Raw genomic sequence first — 12,609 nt, forward strand, 5'->3', positions numbered from 1 at the left:
ACACTAGCATGTCCAATTGTGATGACTAGATATGCTGCAGCCATCTTGCAACCAGAGAGGAGCCAGCTTGAAAACAAAGCTAACACAATGAGATCACACAGCAGAAAATTAAAAGAACCTGAATCCTTGATAATCCTAATGAGCTGATGGATTAAACCTGGAGTATACCTACTATGGGTTTTCTGTCATCTCAAGTAATAAATGCTTTTACTGTTTAAACCAATGTTTCATTATTTTCTGTAGAAAGCCGATTGGGGTAAGTACCTATTAACCCCACTTAACCACTTAGGATGTCCTTTCAGTGCTTTTCTTGATTGTGCTTAAGTCATCTGAGAATAACAGAAAATCACAGGTGGTGATTTTCTGATTCCAACCCTTTAGATATTACTTTGGATTCTCATTCTGAATGATCATAGTTAATAAAGCATAGAAAGCACTGGGAAGAGTAGGAAGTAGTTGGGTAGGATGAGATGTCTGGTGATGGAGGTGATCCTGGTCAGGTAAGATGAAGTGTAAGCCAAGCAGGAGATGCAAATGAAAACAGAAGGCAACGATTCTTTTTTTGGGGGGTGGTGGTGGTGGTATTCTAACCTTTATTATTTTTTAATTTTTTAATTTAAGTTCTATTTTATATTGGAGTATAGTTGATTTACAGTGTTGTGTTTCAGGTGTACAGCAAAGCAATTCAGTTTTACATAAACATATATACATTCTTTTTCAGATTCTTTTCCTATATAGGTTATTACAGGTTATTGAGTAGAGTTCCCTGTGCTATACAGTAGGTCCTTGTTGATTATCTGTTTTATACATCTTAGTGTGTATATGTTAATCCCAAACTCCTAATTTATCCCTCGCCTCTACATTTCCCCTTTGGTAACCGTAAGCTTGGTTTCAAGATCTGTGAGTCTGTTTCTGTTTTGTAAATAAGTTCATTTGTATCATCTTTTTATTAGGTTCTACATATAAGTGATATCATATGATATTTGTCTTTCTCTGTCTGACTTACTTCACTTAGTATGATAATCCCCAGGTCCATCCATGTTGCTGCAAATGGCATTATTTCATTCTTTCTTTATGGCTGGGTAGTATTCTATTGTGTATATGTACACAACTTCTTTATTCATTCCTCTGTCAATGGACATTTAGGTTACTTCCATGTCTTGGCTATTGTGAATAGTGCTGCAATGAACATTGGGGTGTATATATCTATTTGAATTATGGTTTTCTCTGAATATATGTCCAGGAGCAGGATTAACTGACCATAGGGGCATGGGTTTATTTCTGGGCTTTCTATCCTGTTCCATTGAGCTATATTTCTGTTTTTTGTGTGTGTCTGTACCATACTGTTTTGATTACTATAGCTTTGTAGTGTAGTCTGAAGTCAAGGAACCTGATTCCTCCAGCATTGTTTTTCTTTCTCAGGATTGCTTTGGCTATGTAGAGTCTTTTGTGTTTCTATACAAATTTAAATTTTTTTCTACTTCTGTGAAAAATGCCATTGATAATTTGATAGGGGTTGCATTGAATCTGTAGATAGCCTTGGGTAGTATAGTCATTTTGACAATATTGATTCTTTCAATCCAAGAACATGGTATATCTTTCCAACTGTTTGTGTCATCTTTGATTTCTTTCATCAGTGTCTTATAGTTCTCAGAGTACAGGTCTTTTACCAACTTAGATTTATTCGTAGGTATTTTATTCCTTTTGATGCAATGGTAAATGGGATTGTTTCCTTAATTTCTCTTTCTGATATTTCATTGTTAGTGTTTATGAATGCAAGAGATTTCTGTGCATTAATTTTGTATCCTGCAACTTTACTGAATTCATTGATGAGCTCTAGTAGTTTTTTGGTAGAATCTTTATGATTTTCTATGTAAAGTATCATGTCATCTGCAAACAGTGACAGTTTTACTTCTTCTTTTCCAATTTGTATTCCTTTTATTTCTTTTTCTTCTCTGATTGCTATAGCTAGGACTTCCACATCTATGTTGAATAAAAGTGGTGAGAGTGGACATCCTTTTCTTGTTCCTGATATTAGATGAAATGCTTTCAGCTTTTCACTGTTGAGAATGATGTTAGCTGTGGGTTTGTCATATGTGGCAGAAGGCAATTATTCTGAACAGACCCTTAGAAAGCCAGTCTTAGGGACATAAGAGCCATATCTTTGGGGAGAGTTGTGAAACCCACATTATACTAATGTTCTTCTCTCCAGGAGAGAAGTCAGTGTTCATGGGATATCACAGGGTTCTTGTCATGCTTGTCTTCTTCAGAAACAGACCTAAGTTCTGATGTGTCTCATGATGACATGATGGTCTAAAAATGAGAAGCTTGATTTTAATTTTTCCTGTAAACATGCAAGAGGTCCATGGTATTGCTCTCTTTCAGCCTGGCACAAGTCTCATAAACTAGAAGATAACCTTAACATTCAATCTATGGTAGTTCTCCCCCATGACCTTTGCCCTTTTCTAAACATATTCGTAAAGACATAGTAATATTCTACTGTGAATTATATGAGAGCTCTTAACATGGATTTAAACAGTAAATTTAACAAATAGGCTGCTCTTTGCCTGATGACTCAGAGGTTGTTAATTATTCTTCAATTTTAGGCATTTGGAAGAAAAAATTAATTCCTTAATATATTGTATTCAATTGAGTTCAAACCATAAAGAGGAAAGAAATAATAAGAATTAGAGTAGAAATAAATGAAATAGAGAATAGAAAAACAATAGAATCAATGAAACCAAAAATTGATTCTTTGAAAAAAATCAACAAATTGAGAAACCTAAAGATTAAGAAAAAAAAAGAATACTCAAATTACTAAAATCAGAAATTAAAGAGGGAACATTACTACTGACCTTACAGGAATAAAAAGCATTATAAGAGAATACTATGAACTCTATGTGCCAATAAATCAGATAACCTGGATGAAATGGACAAATTCCTAGAAATACACAAACTACCAAAACTAAAGAAGAAATAGAAAATCTGAATAGACCTATAACAAGTAAGAAGATTGGATTAGCAATAGAAAATATCCCAACACAGAAAAGCCTAGGACCAGATGACTCCATTCGGTGAATTCTACAAACATTTAAAGAATAAACATGACTACTTCTCAAACTCTTCCAACAAATAGAAGAGGAAAGAATACTTCTTAACTCATTGTATGAGGCTGACATTATCCTAATACCAAAACCAGACAAAAAGACACTACAAGAAAAGAAAACTACAGACCAGTTTTTCTTGTGAATTTATTGATAGATACAAAACTCCTCAATAAAATGCTAACAAATAGAATTCAGCAGCATGTTAAAAGGATTATACACCAGGACCAAGGGGGATTTATCCCAGAAATGCAAGTGTAGTTCAACACACAAAATCAGTCAGTGTAATTCACCACATAAATAGAATGAAGGAGGGGAAGCACATGACCATCTCAATTGATGTTGAAAAAGCATTTGACAAAATCCAACATTCCTTCATGAGAAAACACTCATTAAACTAGAACTAGAAGGGAACTTTCTCAACATGATAAAGGCTATATATAAAGAACTCCCAGGTAACATCATCCTCAAGGGAAAAATACTGAAAGCTTTTCCCCTAAAATCTGTGTTGGGTGTTTGAAAGTCAAACATTCAGAAACCATTAGATGTTCTTTAAAAAAGAATCCATTTTGGGGGCTTCCCTGGTGGCACAGTGGTTAAGAATCCGCCTTCCAATGCAGGGGACACGGGTTCAAGCCCTGGTCTGGGAAGATCCCACATGCTGTGGAGCAACTGAGCCCGTGCGCCATAACTACTAAGCCTGTGCTCTAGAGCCCTCGAGCCACAACTACTGAGCCCACGTGCCACAACTACTGAAGCCCGTGTGCCTAGAGCCCGTGCTCCACAACAACAGAAGCCACTGCAATGAGAAGCCCATGCACCGCAACGAAGAGTAGCCCCCGCTCGCCACAACTATAGAAAACCCACGTGCAGCAATGAAGACCCAATGCAGTCAAAAATAAATAAATAAACCAAAATTTATTTAAAAAGAAAAAGAATCCATTTTCTTAAAGTTTCTGGAAAAAAGAATGTTCTCGGGCTTCCCTGGTGGCGCAGTGGTTGAGAGTCCGCCTGCCAATGCACGGGACGCGGGTTCGTGCCCCGGTCCGGGAAGATCCCACACGCCGCGGAGTGGCTGGACCCGTGAGCCATGGCCGCTGGACTTGCACGTCTGGAGCCTATGCTCCGCAACGGGAGAGGCCACAACAGTGAGAGGCCCGCGTACCGCAAAAAAAAAAAAAAAAAAAAAAAAAAAAGAATGTGCTCCTCCGTATTAAAACCTCTTCATAATGAACATTGCTACATTGTACATTAGGCACAAGTATTATTGAAGTTTTAAAAGAATTGTTATTGTTCATGCAACTGGAGTATTTAATGTTTATTTCATAAATACATTTTGCAAACAATAGGAAATCTAGAGGACATTCTTTGAAGTATGAAGCAGTGGTGCTTAATTTTGGGGTACTTTTATTTATCCTCTGTTTTACACATGAATACAATAAAACCATTTTTAAGAAATTCAAAATTTTTAAGGAGAATGCAGAAAAGCATTTGATGATCTGGGATGTAGATGAGGGGTGGCTTTTTTTTTTTTTTTAAGTCCTTTCTAGACTCTTAATGTTTGGGCCAATTACTGTGATGGAGTTTCTGCCCTCAGACCAAATCCCAGTGATAAGATATCTGTTCTTCACATGAGCAATAACTGGAGTACATAGGATAAAACAAAATATTAAATGTCTGTCACAGTATAGAAGAAGTGAGGAAAGTGTAAAGTGATAAGGTGCTAGTCACCTCAGAGTGGTCAGTTCAGATATGGTGATGCAGCAGAGTAGAAACTCGTCAGAAAGGAAAGGTGTCAGGCAGGAGATAAATATGTGCCCACATTATCCAATGTCAAGAGCTGAAAACTGTTTTGAATTTTTATCCTGAAGATAGAAATGACATCCTTATGAGAAATTGAACATTAAATAGATATGTATTAAACCGGTTTTGCTTGTTGACACATTTGTTTATTTATTTGACAGTTACTGATTGGCTACGTGGTAGTTTTTAGGCCTTAGAATTAACCTAAGGCAAAATTGTGAAGTAAAAATTTTCATTTCAGTCATTTTCCCTCTTTATACTGTGCTCTTTTTTGGATTCTTCAGCCTTCCTTTTCCTCCCTCAGGCTTTGGAGCTTAGAAACTAATAACATTAAAGCTCCGGTGACAGGAGTGACAGGACTCTAGGATAAAAGATGGTTGTGTTCAGAGGAAGAGAAAGTGTGTGTTTAGGAAAGAAGCAGCACCAAGTTGTAAATTCTACTACCTGTGGATAGGTAGAATTATGGTGTACTTTATATTCTTTTTGCTTTTCTACTGTAATGATATGCCTTGCTATCATAATACATGAAAAAGAGTACATATAAGAAAAGTAACAGCAAAAGGAATGTGTTAAAAATTATTTCTACCATTTCAGTTTTTTTCTTTCTAATTCATTTTTTAGTCCATCAGGCCTGCTTTGCTTGTTTGGCAATGTCCTTTAAATTGTTTAAAAACTTTTCCAAATTGGTAAAAGCTTAATGTTTCCAAGTACTACAGACTTTTATAACTATTATGCATCATGCAAACATCATGAGGTGTGGTAGGAGGCAATGAACATTTTAAGTTGCTTTAAAATTTAAGTATTGGACATTTAGGGTGCTCTCAACTTTACACAGTTACTAATGGAGTTGAACAAATATAACTGGTTAGTATTTTTAACCAAATATTTTGACTAAATCATTGCATTGCTTTGGAGTCTTGAAGGATACAATATACCATGAAGGAAAAGCATAGAGTAGATTAGGATGTGACTGTGCACAACTAAAACGGTACTTTGTCATTTTCCTTTTTCTCATTTTTGAAAGTAGTTGATAGCTACTTTTTCTTTTTCCCTTTCTTTCTCTCAGCGTATGAAGATTACCAGTATAAAAGCAAGGGGTGAAGTTATCTGCAAATATACAAACTTGTATCTATCCATTGGGTCTTCCTGCTGCAGATGACTCTCTTGCATTTTCAGATATTCCTTCTCATGTTTCTTCAGTTTCTTGGTTTGTACCTTAATATTGTAAGCCTGCTCCATTATACTTCTTGCATTTTCCTCTGCCTTGTATCTCTGAATAACTCTAGAAAGCTAACTCTGAAGAACTGTAAAGTACCTTCAGAATCAGCTTGCAGAAGATCTTCCTTTGAGGTCTTTAGGAGAGCCAAGGCTACGTGAAAGGTTATGTTCAAACCCTCACAAAGTGTAAGTCAATGATGTGGAAGACCATGCAGAGTGGGAACTTGTCAGTAAAAGGAGTGAGAAACCACTGGGATGCACACATACGAGCTTCCAGGTTCAGATTAGAAAAATGGTCGTGGAGGTCCAGTAACTGCTCTTGCATTAGTCTTTCCAGCTGATACAATTTGCAGTGAAGGTCTTCAAAGCTGTTTTTGCAGAAGTCTCATAAATCATAGTCATTCATGATTTTCACCAAAACACAGAATGCTTGTTCCTCTGGCAAATGCAGCTGCGATACAGCAGCAAGAAAAGACTGCCCTTGACAGTACCCAGTGTCTTTGTTGTAGACAGAGTAGGCCTTGCAAATCTTGTAGAGCGATTCCTGGCCATCTCCTCTGGTATCTTTAAAGTAATCATGTGCAGGAAATGTCTGATGAATATATCTCTAGTAATAACACTCTCCTGGGCTGAGTCCATTGTGATAAGAAAATGATATCTATCGAGCATTGCCTGGTTGTCATGGCAGCCTGCTAATAATTACCATACCTCTGCCCTCAATGCTTCAGGAACAGCACTCTTCACCACAGTGGATAGCCCTTTCTGTCGTGCACCAAGGTTATTGTGCCATCTTCCTAACGATTCTCCCCAAGAATATAGGATCTTCTCAGGACAATGCTTAGAACATCACCTGTTCCACTTGAGAGTTCATTATCACTCTTCTCTTCTGCTTCATCCTCCTAGGGTGACACTGGACCCCATCTGCTAGTAGCAGTGTGATTCGTTCCTCCTTCTCAGACTCTTGCTGTAGACTTACCACCTCATCTATTGCATTTCCAGCATTGGTATGGCCTTTTCCCTCAGACTGTTTCAACCTCATGAAGAAAGTCTCTGTGAAAGTCTTTCTGCTAAAATGCCAAAATCACTTATTTGCAGGGTATACATGTACTGCTGTCTCCAGGTGAAAATAGGCTCCATCACGTCCATGACTCCCATATCCATTGCCACAGTCCTATGCACTCATTTATCTTTTGGAGTTTCTTCATTAAGTGCCAGAAATATTGGTTCATTGGGGTTCCACATGCCGGTGATAACATAAGCTCTTCCATCATAGCTCTTTCCCATGGCTTCCATATCCAGTAAATAAATGTCACAGTTCTTCACATTTCAACCTGGGCTTAATAAGATTCCAAAGCATCTTTCAGCAGCTAATTCTTTGTTAGAAAGTTGCTGCGCTGTAATCACAACCTTCTTTTCTATTCCTTGTTTTAATTTGACAGTGTTTAATTGACAGTATTTTTTAAAGTTTAATATTAGTATAAAAGATTATAAAGTGAGGAGTAAAAGTCTTCCTCTATCTAATTTCCCCTATTCAAATTTCCAAAGGTAAAACCATTGTTTCTTCTATAACCAGGCATTTGTTATTAGAATGCAAACATATGTATATCTATGTGTGTAAATATGTATCTATGTACACACACACACACACACACACACACATACACGGGATTTTGTTAATGGTTCCACAGCATTCATTGTATGGTTGTACCATAGTTATTTAACGGGTCCCCCCATGATGACATTTATTTGTTTATTTATTTATTTATTTTGGGGGCTGTGTTGGGTCTTTGTTGCTGCGCGCAGGCTTTCTCTAGTTGGGGTGAGCAGGGGCTACTCTTCGTTGAGGTACACAGGCTTCTCACTGCAGTGGATTCTCTTTTTGTGGAGCACGGGCTCAGTAGTTGTGGCTCTAGAGCTTAGTTGTTCCATGGCATGTGGGATCTTCCTGGACCAGGGCTTGAATCCATGTCCCCTGCATTGGCAGGCGGATTCTTAACCACTGTGTCACCAGGGAAGTCCTCGTGATGACATTTAGATGGTTTCCTGTTATACACTACCTCAAGCAATGTTGCAGTAATCATATATATTTGTATATGAGTTTATGTGTAAGGTAAATTTCTAAAAGTGGAATTTCTAAGTTAACAGGTGTTTCACCATCAGTAGATGTTACCAAGTTGTTCTATAAGAATGTTATACCAGTTTACACTACCACCAACAGTTTATGGGAATGTCTTGTTTCCCTTCCCTCTGGCCAACACTGAGCATCATCAATCTTTTTAATCTTTGCCAGTGTGAGAGATGAAAAATGACATCCCACTCCTGGCTTTTATTTTGTTTAGAAGTGTTAATATGAAAAGTCTTAGTGATTGATGAAACCATACAGCAGTAAGTAAAGTACGAAAGAATGTGTTAAATTGAAACTACCACTGTGAACCATAGAAAGCAGTCCAGTGCAGCCACAGTAGCAGCACTTTTGCTTATCACCAGTGCTTATAAATATACCTCTGGAGCCCATAGTTTGACCTCTAATGTCATTCTCTTCTAGAGGAAATCAAGATTTTTGAGGATAGTTAATGTCATGCCCTTCAGCAGGAAAAAAATCAGGAAGCATCCAGGAATTCCTGTTTTGTTTTGTTTTTTTCAAGGAAGTCAGGATGTTCTTGGGATCATTAGAGGCAACTCTAAAAAAGCCAAACAGGCCAGTTTAAGGGGGTTCCTTTTAACCAAGTTGAGGCAATGTGATCATAAAAAAATTATAATAATCATGTTAAATTAGAACTCATTGAATTTTTAAAAGACCATAAGTTTCTAATAATGCCCCAAAGGAAAATTTATACAAGGTATAAAGATGATAGTCGTAATATAAAAAGGTGAATAGATTATGTTTAGCTTCTGTTAATTCTAGTAAGTAGGAAAATGCTTATTATATAATACAGTGTTAATATTATAATATAATAATATTTCTATTAAGTATATTCATTCATAAAGAAGAGGTAAGTTCCTGTTTCAGTGTGAACAGAAAGAATGAACCATTTGTGAATTTTTTCCAACAGTTCTGAAAAAAAAAGGAAACTGTATCAAACAAAAGAAGGGCCAGTTAGCAAGTGGGCGGGCAGTTAAACAGATTAGCACCACTGGTCACATACAGTAACCATTTAAATGAGAATCCAACAGTGTATTTCAAGATGTGCTTCAAGATGACAAATCAGACAAATGTCCCCCCAAACGAAAGCTAACTGCACACACGCATTCTCTCATCTGCCTGGTAATAAAACATTTAGATGACCTTATAATTATAATGAAGTTCTATTAAGACATACATAAGTTTCCAAGTATACCAACATACCATGTCAATAATCATCATGAAAGGATAAAAATTAGGTACAGCCAGCTTACAGAATGCCTCAATTATAGTAAAAACACTGCATTTTCTAAAATTGAAATCTATACATATGATATATATGAAGGATAATGATGTAAGCTGAATAAAGTTCCTCAAGATGTCCATGTTCTAATTCTCCAGAACCTGTGAATTTTACTTTACATGGCAAAAGGGATTTTGCAGATGTGATTAAGAACCTTGAGATGGGGACTATTTTGGATTGGCCAGGTGGGCTGATATAATCACAGCGCTCCTTGTAAGACAGTCAAAGGAGTTCAGGTCAGAGAAGAAGAGGATGTGATGCTGGAAGAAGAAAACGTAGCACGATGCCTTGAAGATGGAGATAGGGGCCACAAGTAAAGAAATACAGCAGGCCACTAGAAGCTGAAAAAGTCAAGGAAATAGATTCTCCTCTTAGAGTCTCCAGAAAGAACCAGCCCTGACAATACCTTGATGTTAGCTCAGTGAAATTGATTTCGAACTTTTGAACCCCAGAACAGTAAGAGAACAAATTTGTATTGTTTCAAACCACTAAATTTGTGGTAATTTGTCTTGTGAATGGCAGTCTTCTACCTGTATTTTCACATATTCTTCTGTGTCTGTCTATTTGCAAATTTCCTCTTCTTACAGGGCTACCAGTCAAATTGGCTTAGGGCCCACCCTAATGACCTCATTTAACTTAATCATCTCTTTAAAGATGCCTCTCCAAATACAGTGGCATTCTAAGGTACTGGGGAGTAGGACTTCAACATATGAATTTTTGGGGGGTGGGGTGCACAATTCAGTCCATAACAATATATAAGATTAATAAATGGTAGTGAATTCTTCCTCTCTACACAGAGAAGGTCTGGAACATTAAAGAACATAAAAGAGTTCCCAAAAGAGACCACATTCCTCTCAGAGTATCAGTGTTCCCCAAAACTATGATGTGTCCTTCCATATTGAAATAAGCTTTCGTGAATTCTTTATAGAAAGAAAAAAATACACTATCATCCCTACTTCATTTTATTTTTAATTTTCAAAAGTAATTTATGATGCTAGTAATGACCAATTGGAAATGGCAATTTTAAAACAATACCATTTATTGCAATAGTATATTAGTCAGTGTCCTCCAGAGAAACAAAACCAATGGGATCTGTATAGACAGAGCGAAAGAAATAGATTTATTTGAAGGAATTGGCTCCCAATTATGGAAGCTGACAAGTCCAAAATAGGCAGGGAGGGCTGGCAGGCTGAAGACCTAAGGAAGAGCAGGTGTTGTAGTTTAAGTCCAAAAGCTGTCTGCTGCAGAATTGTTTCTTATTTGAGGGAGGTCAGTCTTATGTTCTATTCAGGCCTTCAGTTAACACCCATATTATGGGGGGCAATCTGGTTTACTCAAAGTCTACTGATTTTTAAAAAAAATTTTTATTGGAGTATAGTTGATTTACAGTGCTGTCTTAGTTTCAGGTGTACAACAAAGGGAATCAGTTATGCATATACATATATCCACTCTTTTTTTAGATTCTTTTCCCATATAGGCCATTACAGAGTACTGAGTAGAGTTCCCTGTGCTATACAGTAGGTCCTTATTAGTTATCTATTTTATATATAGTAGTATACATGTCAATCCCAATCTCCCAATTTATCCCTCCCGTTAACCCCTGGTAACCATAAGTTTGTTTTCTACATATGTAACTCTATTTCTGTTCTGTAGATAAATTCATTTGTACCCTTTTTTATAGATTCCACATATAAATGATATCATATGATATTTATCTTTCTCTGACTTACTTCACTCAGTATGACAATCTCTCAGTCCATCCATGTTGCTGCAAATGGCATTATTTCATTTTTTTATGACTAATAGTCCATTGTGTATATGTGCCCCATCTTTATCCATTCCTCTGTCAATGGACATTTAGGTTGCTTCTATGTCCTGGCTACTGTAAATAGTGCTGCAATGAACATTTTTTCTTCTGCCCATTTTTTATATATATATTTTTAAATGTTGAGCCTTCATTTTTTAATTTATTTATTTTTATTTTTGGCTGTGTTGGGTCTTCGTTTCTGTGCAAGGGCTTTCTCTAATTGTGGCAAGCGGGTGCCACTCTTCATCGCGGTGTGCAGGCCTCTCCCTGTCGTGGTCTCTCTTGTTGTGGAGCACAGGCTCCAGACGCGCAGGCTCAGTAGTTGTGGCTCACGGGCCTAGTTGCTCCGCGGCATGTGGGATCTTCCCAGACCGGGGCCCGAACCCGTGTCCCCTGCATTAGCAGGCAGACTCTCAACCACTGCGCCACCAGGGAAGCCCCTTCTGCCCATTTTTTGATTGGGTTGTTTGTTTTTTGATATAGAGCTGCATGAGCTGTTTGTATATTTTGGAGATTAATCCTTTGTCAGTTGCTTCATTTGCAAATACTTTCTCCCATTCCGAGGGCTATCTTTTTGTTTTGTTTATGGTTTCCTTTGCTGTGCAAAAGCTTTTAAGTTTAATTAGGTCCCATTTGTTTATTTTTGTTTTTATTTTCATTGCTCTGCGAGGTGGATCAAAAAAGATCTTGCTGCAATTTATGTCGGAGAGTGTTCTGCCTATGTTTTCCTCTAAGGGTTTTATAATGTCCCATCTTACATTTAGACCTTTAATCCATTTGCAGTTTATTTTTGTGTATAGTGTTAGAGAATGTTCTAATTTCATTCTTTTACATGTAGCTGTCCAGTTTTCCTAGCACCACTTACTGAAGAGACTTTTTCTCCATTGTACATTCTTGCTTCCTTTGTCATAGATTAGGTGACCATAGGTGCGTGGGTTTATAAAGTCTACTGATTTAAATGCTAATTTCATCCAAAGACATCCTCAAAGAATCATCCGAATAATCTTTGACCACATATCTGGGCACCAAGGCCCAGCCAAGTTGACACATAAAATTAACCATCCCAAGTAGCATCAAAAAATCATGACATAAAAAAAAATTTAATGAAATATCTGCATGCCCTGTATACCAAAAAGCACAAAACATTGCTGAAAGAAATAAAGAAGATGTAAAGAATGGGGAAATATAGCATATTCATGGGTTGAAAGACTCAGTATTGTTCACTCACATTTGATGTATTGATTCAATACAA

General features: G+C 37.1%; 1 pseudogene; it reads right to left on the reverse strand.

Annotated features, from left to right (window-relative positions):
• Positions 1–5,969: 5,969 nt before the first annotated feature.
• Positions 5,970–7,553, reverse strand: LOC115858017 (rab GTPase-activating protein 1-like pseudogene; annotated as a pseudogene).
• Between the last annotated feature and the right edge of the window lie 5,056 nt (positions 7,554–12,609).

The sequence above is a fragment of the Globicephala melas genome, chromosome 16, assembly GCF_963455315.2.
Source record: "Globicephala melas chromosome 16, mGloMel1.2, whole genome shotgun sequence".
Taxonomy (NCBI): Eukaryota; Metazoa; Chordata; class Mammalia; order Artiodactyla; family Delphinidae; genus Globicephala; species Globicephala melas.